Genomic DNA, 19,335 nt, shown 5'->3' with positions numbered 1-19,335 from the left:
CCCTGAAGGATAGTACCATACATTGAGATACTATAGCCCTGAAGGATAGTACCATACATTGAGATACTATAGCCCTGAAGGGTAGTACCATACATTGAGATACTATAGCCCTGAAGGATAGTACCATACATTGAGATACTATAGCCCTGAAGGATAGTACCATACATTGAGATACTATAGCCCTGAAGGGTAGTACCATACATTGAGATACTATAGCCCTGAAGGATAGTACCATACATTGAGATACTATAGCCCTGAAGGATAGTACCATACATTGAGATACTATAGCCCTGAAGGATAGTACCATACATTGAGATACTATAGCCCTGAAGGGTAGTACCATACATTGAGATACTATAGCCCTGAAGGATAGTACCATACATTGAGATACTATAGCCCTGAAGGATAGTACCATACATTGAGATACTATAGCCCTGAAGGGTAGTACCATACATTGAGATACTATAGCCCTGAAGGATAGTACCATACATTGAGATACTATAGCCCTGAAGGATAGTACCATACATTGAGATACTATAGCCCTGAAGGGTAGTACCATACATTGAGATACTATAGCCCTGAAGGATAGTACCATACATTGAGATACTATAGCCCTGAAGGATAGTACCATACATTGAGATACTATAGCCATGAAGGATAGTACCATACATTGAGATACTATAGCCCTGAAGGATAGTACCATACATTGAGATACTATAGCCCTGAAGGATAGTACCATGCATTGAGTTACTATAGCCCTGAAGGACAGTACCATACATTGAGATACTATAGCCCTGAATGATAGTACCATACATTGAGATACTATAGCCATGAAGGATAGTACCATGCATTGAGATACTATAGCCATGAAGGATAGTACCATGCATTGAGATACTATAGCCATGAAGGATAGTACCATGCATTGAGTTACTATAGCCCTGAAGGGTAGTACCATGCATTGAGTTACTATAGCCATGAAGGATAGTACCATACATTGAGATACTATAGCCATGAAGGGTAGTACCATGCATTGAGTTACTATAGCCATGAAGGATAGTACCATACATTGAGATACTATAGCCCTGAAGGATAGTACCATGCATTGAGATACTATAGCCATGAAGGATAGTACCATACATTGAGATACTATAGCCCTGAAGGGTAGTACCATACATTGAGATACTATAGCCATGAAGGGTAGTACCATACATTGAGATACTATAGCCATGAAGGGTAGTACCATACATTGAGATACTATAGCCCTGAAGGATAGTACCATGCATTGAGATACTATAGCCATGAAGGGTAGTACCATACATTGAGATACTATAGCCCTGAAGGGTAGTACCATACATTGAGATACTATAGCCATGAAGGGTAGTACCATACATTGAGATACTATAGCCCTGAAGGATAGTACCATACATTGAGTTACTATAGCCATGAAGGATAGTACCATACATTGAGATACTATAGCCCTGAAGGGTAATACCATGCATTGAGATACTATAGCCCTGAAGGATAGTACCATACATTGAGATACTATAGCCCTGAAGGATAGTACCATGCATTGAGATACTATAGCCCTGAAGGGTAGTACCATACATTGAGATACTATAGCCCTGAAGGATAGTACCATACATTGAGATACTATAGCCATGAAGGGTAGTACCATACATTGAGATACTATAGCCCTGAAGGATAGTACCATACATTGAGTTACTATAGCCCCGAAGGTTAGTACCATGCATTGAGTTACTATAGCCATGAAGGGTAGTACCATACATTGAGATACTATAGCCATGAAGGGTAGTACCATACATTGAGATACTATAGCCCTGAAGGGTAGTACCATACATTGAGTTACTATAGCCCCGAAGGGTAGTACCATGCATTGAGATACTATAGCCATGAAGGGTAGTACCATACATTGAGTTACTATAGCCCTGAAGGGTAGTACCATACATTGAGTTACTATAGCCCTGAAGGGTAGTACCATACATTGAGATACTATAGCCCTGAAGGGTAGTACCATACATTGAGATACTATAGCCCTGAAGGGTAGTACCATACATTGAGATACTATAGCCATGAAGGGTAGTACCATACATTGAGATACTATAGCCCTGAAGGGTAGTACCATACATTGAGTTACTATAGCCCTGAAGGATAGTACCATACATTGAGATACTATAGCCATGAAGGGTAGTACCATACATTGAGATACTATAGCCCTGAAGGGTAGTACCATACATTGAGATACTATAGCCATGAAGGGTAGTACCATACATTGAGATACTATATCCATGAAGGGTAGTACCATACATTGAGATACTATAGCCCTGAAGGATAGTACCATACATTGAGATACTATAGCCATGAAGGGTAGTACCATACATTGAGATACTATAGCCCTGAAGGGTAGTACCATACATTGAGATACTATAGCCATGAAGGGTAGTACCATACATTGAGATACTATATCCATGAAGGGTAGTACCATACATTGAGATACTATAGCCCTGAAGGATAGTACCATACATTGAGATACTATAGCCCTGAAGGATAGTACCATACATTGAGATACTATAGCCCTGAAGGATAGTACCATACATTGAGATACTATAGCCCTGAAGGATAGTACCATACATTGAGATACTATAGCCATGAAGGATAGTACCATACATTGAGATACTATAGCCCTGAAGGATAGTACCATACATTGAGATACTATATCCATGAAGGGTAGTACCATACATTGAGATACTATAGCCCTGAAGGATAGTACCATACATTGAGATACTATAACCCCGAAGGGTAGTACCATACATTGAGATACTATAGCCCTGAAGGGTAGTACCATACATTGAGATACTATAGCCCTGAAGGATAGTACCATACATTGAGATACTATAGCCATGAAGGATAGTACCATACATTGAGATACTATAGCCATGAAGGGTAGTACCATACATTGAGATACTATAGCCATGAAGGATAGTACCATACATTGAGTTACTATAGCCATGAAGGATAGTACCATACATTGAGATACTATAGCCATGAAGGATAGTACCATACATTGAGTTACTATAGCCCTGAAGGGTAGTACCATACATTGAGATACTATAGCCATGAAGGGTAGTACCATACATTGAGATACTATAGCCATGAAGGATAGTACTATACATTGAGTTACTATAGCCCTGAAGGGTAGTACCATACATTGAGATACTATAGCCATGAAGGGTAGTACCATACATTGAGTTACTATAGCCCTGAAGGATAGTACCATACATTGAGATACTATAGCCATGAAGGGTAGTACAATACATTGAGATACTATAGCCATGAAGGGTAGTACAATACATTGAGATACTATAGCCATGAAGGATAGTACCATACATTGAGATACTATAGCCATGAAGGGTAGTACCATACATTGAGATACTATAGCCATGAAGGGTAGTACCATACATTGAGATACTATAGCCCTGAAGGGTAGTACCATGCATTGAGATACTATAGCCCTGAAGGGTAGTACCATACATTGAGATACTATAGCCCTGAAGGATAGTACCATACATTGAGATACTATATCCATGAAGGGTAGTACCATACATTGAGATACTATAGCCCTGAAGGATAGTACCATACATTGAGATACTATAACCCCGAAGGGTAGTACCATACATTGAGATACTATAGCCCTGAAGGGTAGTACCATACATTGAGATACTATAGCCCTGAAGGATAGTACCATACATTGAGATACTATAGCCATGAAGGATAGTACCATACATTGAGATACTATAGCCATGAAGGGTAGTACCATACATTGAGATACTATAGCCATGAAGGATAGTACCATACATTGAGTTACTATAGCCATGAAGGATAGTACCATACATTGAGATACTATAGCCATGAAGGATAGTACCATACATTGAGTTACTATAGCCCTGAAGGGTAGTACCATACATTGAGATACTATAGCCATGAAGGGTAGTACCATACATTGAGATACTATAGCCATGAAGGATAGTACTATACATTGAGTTACTATAGCCCTGAAGGGTAGTACCATACATTGAGATACTATAGCCATGAAGGGTAGTACCATACATTGAGATACTATAGCCCTGAAGGATAGTACCATACATTGAGATACTATAGCCATGAAGGGTAGTACAATACATTGAGATACTATAGCCATGAAGGATAGTACCATACATTGAGATACTATAGCCCTGAAGGATAGTACCATACATTGAGATACTATAGCCATGAAGGGTAGTACAATACATTGAGATACTATAGCCATGAAGGGTAGTACAATACATTGAGATACTATAGCCATGAAGGGTAGTACCATACATTGAGATACTATAGCCCTGAAGGATAGTACCATACATTGAGATACTATAGCCATGAAGGGTAGTACAATACATTGAGATACTATAGCCATGAAGGGTAGTACAATACATTGAGATACTATAGCCATGAAGGATAGTACCATACATTGAGATACTATAGCCATGAAGGGTAGTACCATACATTGAGATACTATAGCCATGAAGGGTAGTACCATACATTGAGATACTATAGCCCTGAAGGGTAGTACCATACATTGAGATACTATAGCCATGAAGGGTAGTACCATACATTGAGATACTATAGCCATGAAGGGTAGTACCATACATTGAGTTACTATAGCCATGAAGGGTAGTACCATACATTGAGATACTATAGCCCTGAAGGATAGTACCATACATTGAGATACTATAGCCATGAAGGGTAGTACCAAACATTGAGATACTATAGCCATGAAGGGTAGTACCAGACATTGAGATACTATAGCCATGAAGGGTAGTACCATACATTGAGATACTATAGCCATGAAGGGTAGTACCATACATTGAGATACTATAGCCATGAAGGGTAGTACCAAACATTGAGATACTATAGCCATGAAGGGTAGTACCATACATTGAGATACTATAGCCATGAAGGGTAGTACCATACATTGAGATACTATAGCCCTTATGGACAGTACCATACATTGAGATACTATAGCCCTGAAGGATAGTACCATACATTGAGATACTATAGCCATGAAGGGTAGTACCATACATTGAGATACTATAGCCCTTATGGACAGTACCATACATTGAGATACTATAGCCCTGAAGGATAGTACCATACATTGAGATACTATAGCCATGAAGGGTATTATCGTAGATTGAGATACTATAGCCCTGAAGGATAGTACCATACATTGAGATACTATAGCCATGAAGGGTAGTATCATACATTGAGTTACTATAGCCATGAAGGATAGTACCATACATTGAGATACTATAGCCATGAAGGGTATTATCGTAGATTGAGATACTATAGCCCTGAAGGATAGTACCATACATTGAGATACTATAGCCCTGAAGGGTAGTACCATACATTGAGTTACTATAGCCCTGAAGGGTAGTACCATACATTGAGTTACTATAGCCCTGAAGGATAGTACCATACATTGAGATACTATAGCCCTGAAGGGTAGTACCATACATTGAGATACTATAGCCATGAAGGGTAGTACCATACATTGAGTTACTATAGCCATGAAGGGTAGTACCATACATTGAGTTACTATAGCCATGAAGGATAGTACAATACATTGAGATACTATAGCCATGAAGGGTAGTACCATACATTGAGTTACTATAGCCATGAAGGGTAGTACCATACATTGAGATACTATAGCCATGAAGGGTAGTACCATACATTGAGTTACTATAGCCATGAAGGGTAGTACCATACATTGAGTTACTATAGCCATGAAGGATAGTACAATACATTGAGATACTATAGCCCTGAAGGATAGTACCATACATTGAGATACTATAGCCCTGAAGGGTAGTACCATACATTGAGATACTATAGCCATGAAGGGTAGTACCATACATTGAGTTACTATAGCCATGAAGGGTAGTACCATACATTGAGTTACTATAGCCATGAAGGATAGTACAATACATTGAGTTACTATAGCCATGAAGGGTAGTACCATACATTGAGTTACTATAGCCATGAAGGGTAGTACCATACATTGAGATACTATAGCCATGAAGGGTAGTACCATACATTGAGTTACTATAGCCATGAAGGGTAGTACCATACATTGAGTTACTATAGCCATGAAGGATAGTACAATACATTGAGATACTATAGCCATGAAGGATAGTACCATACATTGAGTTACTATAGCCCTGAAGGATAGTACCATACATTGAGATACTATAGCCCTGAAGGATAGTACAATACATTGAGTTACTATAGCCATGAAGGATAGTACCATACATTGAGATACTATAGCCATGAAGGATAGTACCATACATTGAGATACTATAGCCATGAAGGGTAGTACCATACATTGAGTTACTATAGCCATGAAGGATAGTACCATGCATTGAGATACTATAGCCATGAAGGGTAGTACCATACATTGAGTTACTATAGCCATGAAGGATAGTACCATACATTGAGATACTATAGCCATGAAGGGTAGTACCATACATTGAGATACTATAGCCATGAAGGGTAGTACCATACATTGAGTTACTATAGCCATGAAGGATAGTACCATACATTGAGATACTATAGCCATGAAGGGTAGTACCATACATTGAGTTACTATAGCCATGAAGGATAGTACCATACATTGAGATACTATAGCCATGAAGGGTAGTACCATACATTGAGTTACTATAGCCATGAAGGATAGTACCATGCATTGAGATACTATAGCCATGAAGGATAGTACCATACATTGAGATACTATAGCCCTGAAGGATAGTACCATACATTGAGATACTATAGCCCTGAAGGATAGTACCATGCATTGAGATACTATAGCCCTGAAGGATAGTACCATACATTGAGTTACTATAGCCCCGAAGGGTATTATCGTAGATTGAGATACTATAGCCCTGAAGGATAGTACCATACATTGAGATACTATAGCCCTGAAGGATAGTACCATACATTGAGATACTATAGCCCTGAAGGATAGTACCATACATTGAGATACTATAGCCCTGAAGGATAGTACCATACATTGAGATACTATAGCCCTGAAGAATAGTACCATGCATTGAGATACTATAGCCCTGAAGGATAGTACCATACATTGAGATACTATAGCCCTGAAGGATAGTACCATACATTGAGTTACTATAGCCCTGAAGGGTAGTACCATACATTGAGATACTATAGCCCTGAAGGATAGTACCATACATTGAGATACTATAGCCCTGAAGGATAGTACCATACATTGAGTTACTATAGCCCTGAAGGGTAGTACCATACATTGAGATACTATAGCCATGAAGGGTAGTACCATATATTGAGTTACTATAGCCCTGAAGGATAGTACCATGCATTGAGATACTATAGCCCTGAAGGACAGTACCATACATTGAGATACTATAGCCCTGAAGGATAGTACCATACATTGAGATACTATAGCCCTGAAGGATAGTACCATACATTGAGTTACTATAGCCCTGAAGGATAGTACCATGCATTGAGATACTATAGCCCTGAAGGACAGTACCATGCATTGAGATACTATAGCCCTGAAGGACAGTACCATACATTGAGATACTATAGCCCTGAAGGGTAGTACCATACATTGAGTTACTATAGCCCTGAAGGACAGTACCATATATTGAGTTACTATAGCCCTGAAGGATAGTACCATGCATTGAGATACTATAGCCCTGAAGGACAGTACCATACATTGAGATACTATAGCCCTGAAGGGTAGTACCATACATTGAGTTACTATAGCCCTGAAGGACAGTACCATATATTGAGTTACTATAGCCCTGAAGGATAGTACCATACATTGAGATACTATAGCCCTGAAGGGTGTTATCGTAGATTGTGTATTAGTGTGCTCTCACCCTGACACCACTACCATTATGAAGCTATGTAGAGTCCCTGTCCCAGCCTTTGTTTTAGAAACGTTTTACAGATCCTTGATCAAGACTAAAACACAATATGACTTCCGTAGAAAAACCAACGTAAAAGGTATCTTGATTTTCTAATTTGTGTTCACCGAGCTGTTTTCATACGAAGCTGTAATTTACAATCATTAAATAGCCTTAGACTAATTAGCCACCAATCTTTTTTTTTAAATTCTCCCTAGTAACATGAGATTCCCCCATGTGAAACAGATTGGTAATGAAAAAGAGCAATATACAGGAAGTGCCGGGGAGAATAATCAAATAACAGCTTGAAAGGGCTTCTCTATTAATATTCATTGTGTTTTCATAAAGGTTTTAATTAACAGGCTTTCTCTGCCTTAACTAAGGCTGATTTTAACACGCACACACAGAGGTGTGTGTGTGTGTGTGTGTGTGTGTGTGTGTGTGTGTGTGTGTGTGTGTGTGTGTGTGTGTGTGTGTGTGTGTGTGTGTGTGTGTGCGTGTGTGTGTGTGTGTGTGTGTGCGCGTGTGTGTGTGTGTGTATGTAGACACTAAGGAAACACACAAACACACATACCGAAAAATGCGGGCATGCACCATCTTGCTCTCTCTCTCTCACACACACACACACACACACACACACACACACACACACACACACACACACACACACACACACAAACACAGACACAGATACACACGCACACACAAATTGTATTTGCAGTAATTAATTCCTATGATATTTAGCTGTGCTTTCAACATACTGTAGGACAAAATATGCTGGTACAAATCATGAAAAGCTGTCATCTCAAGGGGTCGCTGTTGATAATGTCAGACCCTTGTCTTGAACCCACTCTCTGACGGGTCTCTGATGGGTCTCTCAGGGAGTTGATGATGTCAGACCCTTGTCTTGAACCCACTCTCTGACGGGTCTCTGACGGGTCTCTGACGGGTCTCAGGGAGTTGATGATGTCAGACCCTTGTCTTGAACCCACTCTCTGACGGGTCTCTGACGGGTCTCAGGGAGTTGATGATGTCAGACCCTTGTCTTGAACCCACTCTCTGACGTGTCTCTGACGGGTCTCTCAGGGAGTTGATGATGTCAGACCCTTGGCTTGAACCCACTCTCTGACGGGTCTCTGACGGGTCTCTCAGGGAGTTGATGATGTCAGACCCTTGTCTTGAACCCACTCTCTGACGCGTCTCTGATGGGTCTCTCAGGGAGTTGATGATGTCAGACCCTTGTCTTGAACCCACTCTCTGACGGGTCTCTGACGGGTCTCTCAGGGAGTTGATGATGTCAGACCCTTGTCTTGAACCCACTCTCTGACGGGTCTCTGACGGGTCTCTCAGGGAGTTGATGATGTCAGACCCTTGTCTTGAACCCACTCTCTGACGGGTCTCTGATGGGTCTCTCAGGGAGTTGATGATGTCAGACCCTTGTCTTGAACCCACTCTCTGACGGGTCTCTGACGGGTCTCTCAGGGAGTTGATGATGTCAGACCCTTGTCTTGAACCCACTCTCTGACGGGTCTCTGACGGGTCTCAGGGAGTTGATGATGTCAGACCCTTGTCTTGAACCCACTCTCTGACGGGTCTCTGACGGGTCTCTCAGGGAGTTGATGATGTCAGACCCTTGGCTTGAACCCACTCTCTGACGGGTCTCTGACGGGTCTCTCAGGGAGTTGATGATGTCAGACCCTTGGCTTGAACCCACTCTCTGACGGGTCTCTGACGGGTCTCTCAGGGAGTTGATAATGTCAGACCCTTGGCTTGAACCCACTCTCTGACGGGTCTCTGACGGGTCTCAGGGAGTTGATGATGTCAGACCCTTGTCTTGAACCCACTCTCTGACGGGTCTCTGACGGGTCTCTCAGGGAGTTGATGATGTCAGACCCTTGTCTTGAACCCACTCTCTGATGGGTCTCTCAGGGAGTTGATGATGTCAGACCCTTGTCTTGAACCCACTCTCTGACGGGTCTCTGACGGGTCTCTCAGGGAGTTGATGATGTCAGACCCTTGTCTTGAACCCACTCTCTGACGGGTCTCTCAGGGAGTTGATGATGTCAGACCCTTGTCTTGAACCCACTCTCTGACGGGTCTCTGACGGGTCTCTCAGGGAGTTGATGATGTCAGACCCTTGTCTTGAACCCACTCTCTGACGGGTCTCTGACGGGTCTCTCAGGGAGTTGATGATGTCAGACCCTTGTCTTGAACCCACTCTCTGACGGGTCTCTCAGGGAGTTGATGATGTCAGACCCTTGTCTTGAACCCACTCTCTGACGGGTCTCTGACGGGTCTCTCAGGGAGTTGATGATGTCAGACCCTTGTCTTGAACCCACTCTCTGACGGGTCTCTCAGGGAGTTGATGATGTCAGACCCTTGTCTTGAACCCACTCTCTGAAGGGTCTCTGACGGGTCTCTCAGGGAGTTGATGATGTCAGACCCTTGGCTTGAACCCACTCTCTGAAGGGTCTCTGACGGGTCTCTCAGGGAGTTGATGATGTCAGACCCTTGTCTTGAACCCACTCTCTGACGGGTCTCTGACGGGTCTCTCAGGGAGTTGATGATGTCAGACCCTTGTCTTGAACCCACTCTCTGACGGGTCTCTCAGGGAGTTGATGATGTCAGACCCTTGTCTTGAACCCACTCTCTGACGGGTCTCTGACGGGTCTCTCAGGGAGTTGATGATGTCAGACCCTTGTCTTGAACCCACTCTCTGACGGGTCTCTCAGGGAGTTGATGATGTCAGACCCTTGTCTTGAACCCACTCTCTGAAGGGTCTCTTACGGGTCTCTCAGGGAGTTGATGATGTCAGACCCTTGGCTTGAACCCACTCTCTGACGGGTCTCTGACGGGTCCCTCAGGGAGTTGATGATGTCAGACCCTTGGCTTGAACCCACTCTCTGACGGGTCTCTGACGGGTCCCTCAGGGAGTTGATGATGTCAGACCCTTGTCTTGAACCCACTCTCTGACGGGTCTCTGACGGGTCTCTCAGGGAGTTGATGATGTCAGACCCTTGTCTTGAACCCACTCTCTGACGGGTCTCTGACGGGTCTCTCAGGGAGTTGATGATGTCAGACCCTTGTCTTGAACCCACTCTCTGACAGGTCTCTGACGGGTCCCTCAGGGATTGGGATGTGCAAAAAACTGGGAAAAAACAGAATTTTTAATTCAGACATTTTACATAGGACAAAGAATAGCACCTAACATATTATTATTATCATTATTGTTATTATATCCATGATTTCAACTGAAATCTCTCTCATGTCCTCCATCATTCGATCAAGAGAGTCAGCACTCCTTTAACAAACTCATCCATCACATCCATCACACAGAACCATAGGGTCTCTATGGCGGCATCCACCGTCTAAGTTGAACTTGGCCTTATTTCTATTACAGAATATTGGATGACAGTCATTCGTATTCCATTCACCCAGTTCAATGTAACATCGACGCATTTTTGCTACTAAATGATTCTTGAATTTCTCTGTACCCATCACGTGGTTGCTACAATCTCGCCTACGAATGAAACTTTACAACGTAGGTGAACACAGGTCAGGAGAAATTTGAGTAATCAAGGTGACAGACAGTGATGTTCAATAACACCTTGCCTTGCCAGCATTTAGTTGATTTAGGGTGTAATCATGTGTCCAACAGTTGCAAAAGAAAATGTTTATCTGACAAATTCAAGAATGTTTATCCCCAGTTTTAGTGGGGGTTTATCCCCCGTTTTTAACAAATGTTTTTCAATAGAATCGGCAGAATGAATACACCCCTGATCACCGCAAACACAGTTCACTTTCATAGAAGCCACGTACAAACAGCATGACCACTTTACTCATTGTATAATTCCTTCTCTCAGTGATGCATTAACCTTGTCCTATTTTTCTTCCACTTGCCTCTTCTACCCTTCACTTTTGGGGCGGCAGGGTAGCCTAGTGGTTAGAATGTTTGGCCAGGAACCGAAAGGTTGCAAGATTGCAATCCCTGAGCTGGCAAGATAAAAAAAATCTGTCTTTCTGCCCTTGAACAAGGCAGCTATCTCACTGTTCCTAGGCTGTCATTGTAAATAAACATTTGTTCTTAACTGACTTGCCTCGTTAAATAGAGGTTGAATACTTTTTTATTAGTTTATTTAAACATTCCCCTTCCTTCTTCACACTGGGGCTCCAAAGTGGCACTACGGTTGAAGGCACGGCATCTCAGTGCTAGAGGTGTCACTACAGACCCTGGTTTGATTCCAGGCTGTATCCCAACAGGCCGTGATTGGGAGTCCCATAGGGCGGCACACAATTGGCCCAGTGATGTCCGGGTTAGGGTTTGGCCGGGGTAGGACATCATTGTAAATAAGCATTCGTTCTTAATTCTTAACTGACTTGCCTTTCCATGTTGTATCCTTCCCTCCTCCCCACTTGCTCCCCTTTTGTCCTCTCTCCTCTCCTCTATCCCCTCTTCTTTTCTCAAACTCTTCACGACACCTTGTGGGATATCTAGAACAGACACAAGCCCAGCCAAAATCCAATTTAAATCATTTCATGAAATTGTAAGAAATGTTCCACTCCATTTTCACCATTTGACCTTTCATAGTTAACTGTCTCCAAACTGGCTCTGTGACACTATGGCACAGACCCATCCCGCCGGGTTTCACGAATCACATAGCTCACCGAACACAAAAACACATTGAGATCGGACTGCCACCAGCATTTCAATGAAGAGGGAGGATCTAAAATGTCTTGGCCAGAGATTGCCTTTTACAATCACAGTTGACTTGTCATTAAGGATTATTGATGGATGATGTGTTATTGTAAAAAGCCAACTGAGATCAGGGGGATGAACATTGGTTGCCTTGATTGTATTTTTCACATAAAATCTGTACAGAGCAGTGGTATGGATAGTGAGTACATTGCAGTTGTGTATATTGTTTAAGAGCGTTGTTTATGCTGAGAACACTAGCTAATAGCTTGATATACCAAAAATGAGGTTGGGCTTGTATATCACCAGCTAATGAGGTTGGGCTTGTATATTACCAGCTATTGAGTCTGGGCTTGTATATCACCAGCTAATGAGGTTGGGCATGTATATTACCAGCTATTGAGTCTGGGCTTGTATATCACCAGCTAATGAAGTTGGGCTTGTATATCACCAGCTAATGAGGATGGGCTTGTATATCACCAGCTAATGAGATTGGGCTTGTATATTACCAGCTAATGAGTCTGGGCTTGTATATCACCAGCTAATGAGGTTGGGCTTGTATATCACCAGCTAATGAGGTTGGGCTTGTATATCACCAGCTAATGAGGTTGGGCTTGTATATCACCAGCTAATGAGGTTGGGCTTGTATATCACCAGCTAATGAGGTTGGGCTTGTATATCACCAGCTAATGAGGTTGGGCTTGTATATCACCAGCTAATGAGGTTGGGCTTGTATATCACCAGCTAATGAGGTTGGGCTTGTATATCACCAGCTAATGAGGTTGGGCTTGTATATCACCAGCTAATGAGGTTGGGCTTGTATATCACCAGCTAATGAGGTTGGGCTTGTATATCACCAGCTAATGAGGTTGGGCATGTGTATCACATTGCTGCAACTATAATAATGATGCTACATGCTATACAATGCTGCAGTGATATGCTATTACTTTCCTATCAGGTACAGGATGTTCTTTAAAAGCCTTAATACATATTCATTGTCAGTTTAACATCACAGTTCCAAGGAAATTCAACATCCAATACAGTCATTTCTATATCAATATCAAATCATTTCTGGGTAACAATAAAGTAACTTATTGTGAATGATTCAATTAAAATGGTAAAAAATAAACAAAAATAACTTCTTAAGCAAAGATACATTTCCCAAACAATAAGTTTGCTAGAAATGAATGGGAGTGGTCTGAGTTGGTAGGGGAAAACTGAAAACTAGATGTTTTAATGGCAAAAATGTTTGGATCGCTCTGATTGGTCTGAATGGTCTAATTTACCACCTGCTAATGTCACCAGCCAGGCCAAAACTCCATCCAACCAAAACAGGCAGAAATTGCAGGTAGTGTTTTAGTGCAGTTCTCACACTAAAATGGCATTGTCGTATTTTCCCAATTTCACAGTATTAATCCAACCTCATAGTGTAGAGATATATTTAAAACACAGGGAAATGTATTTTTTTTGACTACACTGGACCTTTAATTCCTGTAAGTGTGTATTCCTGAACTCCTCCTATCTTCTCCTTTATCACCGTCCAACATATCCATCACATAAGGCCCCTTTAAATTAAATTGCCATAGAGATTGAGAGCTGTGAGGCATCTTGGGAACAGGAAGCCTTTGGCTGGCCACAGTCCCAGCATGCTCCTCCTGCTGTTATTGAAAGAGTGCGGCCGTCTTTTAAGATACCCGTTCGGAGCTGACGGGCCCTGACACGGGCTGGCTGCTGAACACCAGCTCCAGTCGCTGTCTTTCCCCCTCAAGAGCACAGCCACGGAAGGGGTTCCTCAATTTGAGCCAAGATGGCTGACGTCTGAATGGACCCCAGATGCCTGAATAGAGGGAACCATGGCATTGCTCAACTGGAAACTGGGCCTGGTCCATTCTCCTACTGGGGAAACGGTGGGAGGGGATCAACAAGGCCAGCCAAGATCCCAGGTGACAGGCGGCTATGACAATGCCCCAGTGGTGAGTTCATAAAAGAAGAAGGCTTATTTTGCTGTCAGCCTACCCCGGGACATGAATGTAATTAGACCACAGTTGAAAGGTCAGAGCTGTACTGTGGTATTGACTGCTGCTGGGCCATAATGCAGAATACAGGAGGAGACACATTGCCTCCCTCCTCCACGTTGAGGTACACCAGGGTAGTGTGTCGAGGGTTATAAAAAGACATCCAACAATATAGAAGGTCAATATAGAAGGTCATCAAAAGCTACAATCTGAGAAGATATTACAGTAATATTCCAGTAGTATTTGTACTGTGGAAACCATGTATTCACTATGCTACTATGGGATAAAAAAAATGTATCAGTGATCCTCATCCTGGATGATAGTTCATAGTAATAATCAGTGATCCTCATCCTGGATGATAGTTCATAGTAATAATCAGTGATCCTCATCCTGGATGATAGTTCATAGTAATAACCAGTGATCCTCATCCTGGACGATCCATCATAGTAATAATCAGTGATCCTCATCCTGGATGATAGTTCATAGTAATAATCAGTGATCCTCATCCTGGATGATAGTTCATAGTAATAATCAGTGATCCTCATCCTGGATGATAGTTCATAGTAATAACCAGTGATCCTCATCCTGGATGATAGTTCATAGTAATAACCAGTGATCCTCATCCTGGATGATAGTTCATAGTAATAATCAGTGATCCTCATCCTGGATGATAGTTCATTGTAATAACCAGTGATCCTCATCCTGGACGATCCATCATAGTAATAATCAGTGATCCTCATCCTGGATGATAGTTCATAGTAATAATCAGTGATCCTCATCCTGGATGATAGTTCATAGTAATAATCAGTGATCCTCATCCTGGATGATAGTTCATAGTAATAACCAGTGATCCTCATCCTGGATGATAGTTCATAGTAATAACCAGTGATCCTCATCCTGGATGATAGTTCATAGTAATTACCAGTGATCCTCATCCTGGATGATAGTTCATAGTAATAATCAGTGATCCTCATCCTGGATGATAGTTCATAGTAATAATCAGTGATCCTCATCCTGGACGATAGTTCATAGTAATAATCAGTGATCCTCATCCTGGACGATCCATCATAGTAATAACCACTGTTTCCGACCCTGGATGATACTTTGTAGAAGCCCAGTCTGTCACAAGGACAACCATACCGGGGTAACCTCTGTTCCCTCTCATCCACAATGCAGCAGATTGGCGCTTTTTATCCATCTGGCCAGTGGAGTGGCAAGGGCGGCAGGGTAGCCTAGTGGTTAGAGCGTTAGACTAGTAACCGGAAGGTTGCGAGTTCAAACCCCCGAGCTGACAAGGTACAAATCTGTCGTTCCCTGAACAGGCAGTTAACCCACTGTTCCTAGGCCGTCATTGAAAATAAGAATGTGTTCTTAACTGACTTGCCTGGTTAAATAAAGGTACAAATTAAAAATTAAAATTAAAGAAAGAATTTAATGGGCATTACTGGGCTTATGCTGAGCTGTCCTGTTCTCTACTCACATACAGGCTTTTGGCTATCCTCCCTTTAATTCACATCCCTTTGAAACAAGGTATAATGTAGTTGTGGTTCACATCCCTTTGTCACAAGGTATAATGTAGTTGTGGTTCACATTAGCGACGTGCTAATGGTTGACTCATAACCCACAGATTATATTTGCGGCGCAGGTTTAGTTAGGGTCATGAAATATTGTGTGGATGAAAGGGCTGGTGGGTGGCGGGCGGGGGGCGGGGGCGTTGAATAGAGAGAATACAATAGGCATAACAAAATTCCAGAAATGTATCAATCTTGTGCAACTTATATCTCTAGGCTACATTGACGTTTTTTTTCTTTGTCATTTTTTAAATGTAAGCCTAAAGCCAAAACCACACAACAGTCAACAGGTTTGCATGCAAGAGTAAAGAGAGGCAATTCACATACACCTTGTAGCAAATTCCGAATGAATTGTAATGAAATTCCATAATAGACAGTTGTATTTGTTATGTTTGATATGTAGGCCTTGAGTTTCCCAGCAGTAACCTACCGAGGCTATATGTTGTGCTAGAAATAACAAAGGTTAAAATAAAGTTATTGTTTTCAAAAATGTACACTGCCACTGCCAGCTAAACGTATCAACACTAAAAAGACACTTTTTAATTATACATGTCACCATTCTAGACATACTGTAACAATGCACAAACAGTCTATTTTCTGTAAATGTATCTGCTCATCTCACCAGCTTTGCTTCGCCCAGATGAGAGAAAAATACAATTGAAGTCGGAAGTTTACATACATACGCTACCCCTATCCCGGTCAACAGCCATGCACCCCCCCCCCCCCCCACTGCTACTTGTCCAAGCCTCCTACTTTCCACCTGGCTACCCCTATCCCGGTCAACAGCCCTGCACAGCTACTCGCCCAAGCCTCCCCATTTCTCCTTCACCCAAATCCATATAGCTGATGTTCAGAAAGATTTTCAAAATCTGGACCCCTAAAAATCAGTTGGGATAGACAATCTGGGCCCTCTCTTTCTAAAATTATCCATTGCAGTTGTTGCAACCCCTATTACTAGCCTGTTCAACCTCTCTTTCGTATCGTGTGAGATCCCCCAAAGATTGGAAAGCAGCTGCGGTCATCCCCCTCTTCAAAGGGGGGGGACACTCTAGACCCAAACTGTTACAGACCTATGTCTATCCTACCCTGTCTTTCTAAGGTCTTCAAAAGCCAAGTTAACAAACAGATTACCGACCATTTCGAATCCCACCGTACGTTCTCAGCTATGCAATCTGGTTTCCAAGCTTGTCATGGGTGCACCTCAGCCACGCTCAAGGTCCTAAACGATATCATAACCGCCATCGATAAATGACAATACCGTGCAGCCGTATTCATCGACCTAGCCAAGGCTTTCGACTCTGTCAATAACCACATTCTTATCGACAGACTCAACAGCCATGGTATCTCAAATGACTGCCTCGCCTGGTTCACCAACTACTTCTCAGATGGAGTTCAGTGTGTCAAATAGGAGGGCCGGTTGGCCGGAACGCTGACAGTCTCTATGGGGGTGCCACAGGGTTCAATTCTCAGACCAACTCTTTTCTCTGTGTACATCAAATCAAATCAAATCAAATCGAATTTACTTATATAGCCCTTCGTACATCAGCTGATATCTCAAAGTGCTGTACAGAAACCCAGCCTAAAACCCCAAACAGCAAGCAATGCAGGTGTAGAAGCACGGTGGTTAGGAAAAACTCCCTAGAAAGGCCAAAACCTAGGAAGAAACCTAGAGAGGAACCAGGCTATGTGGGGTGGCCAGTCCTCTTCTGGCTGTGCCGGGTAGAGATTATAACAGAACATGGCCAAGATGTTCAAATGTTCATAAATGACCAGCATGGTCGAATAATAAAAAGGCAGAACAGTTGAAACTGGAGCAGCAGCACGGCCAGGTGGACTGGGGACAGCAAGGAGTCATCATGTCAGGTAGTCCTGGGGCATGGTCCTAGGGCTCAGGTCCTCCGAGAGAGAGAAAGAAAGAGAATTAGAGAGAGCATGTGTGGGGTGGCCAGTCCTCTTCCGGCTGTGCCGGGTGGAGATTATAACAGAACATGGCCAAGATGTTCAAATGTTCATAAATGACCAGCATGGTCGAATAATAATTAGAGAACGCACACTTAGATTCACACAGGACATCGAATTGGACAGGAGAAGTACTCCAGATATAACAAACTGACCCCAGCCCCCCGACACATAAACTACTGCAGCATAAATCCTGGAGGCTGAGACAGGAGGGGTCAGGAGACACTGTGGCCCCACCTGAGGGCACCCCCGGACAGGGCCAAACAGGAAGGATATAACCCCACCCACTTTGACAAAGCACAGCCCCACACCACTAGAGGGATATCTTCAACCACCAACTTACCATCCTGAGACAAAGCTGAGTATAGCCCGCAAAGATCTCCGCCATGGCGCAATCCAAGGGGGGCGCCAACCCAGACAGGATGACCACATCAGTGAATCAACCCACTCAGGTGACGCACTCCTTCCAGGGACGGCATGAGAGAGCCCCAGTAAGCCAGTGACTCAGCCCCTGTAATAGGGTTAGAGGCAGAGAATCCCAGTGGAAAGAGGGGAACCGGCTAGGCAGAGACAGCAAGGGTGGTTCGTTGCTCCAGAGCCTTTCCGTTCACCTTCCCACTCCTGGGCCAGACTACACTCAATCATATGACCCACTGAAGAGATGAGTCTTCAGTAAAGACTTAAAGGTTGAGACCGAGTTTGCGTCTCTGACATGGGTAGGCAGACCGTTCCATAAAAATGGAGCTCTATAGGAGAAAGCCCTGCCTCCAGCTGTTTGCTTAGAAATTCTAGGGACAATTAGGAGGCCTGCGTCTTGTGACCGTAGCGTACGTGTAGGTATGTACGGCAGGACCAAATCAGAGAGATAGGTAGGAGCAAGCCCATGTAATGCTTTGTAGGTTAGCAGTAAAACCTTGAAATCAGCCCTTGCTTTGATAGGAAGCCAGTGTAGGGAGGCTAGCACTGGAGTAATATGATCAAATTTTTTGGTTCTAGTCAGGATTCTAGCAGCCGTATTTAGCACTAACTGAAGTTTATTTAGTGCTTTATCCGGGTAGCCGGAAAGTAGAGCATTGCAGTAGTCTAGCCTAGAAGTGACAAAAGCC

The sequence above is a fragment of the Oncorhynchus masou genome, chromosome 31 (assembly GCF_036934945.1).
Source record: "Oncorhynchus masou masou isolate Uvic2021 chromosome 31, UVic_Omas_1.1, whole genome shotgun sequence".
NCBI lineage: Eukaryota > Metazoa > Chordata > Actinopteri > Salmoniformes > Salmonidae > Oncorhynchus > Oncorhynchus masou.
This window is presented reverse-complemented; position numbering follows the sequence as displayed.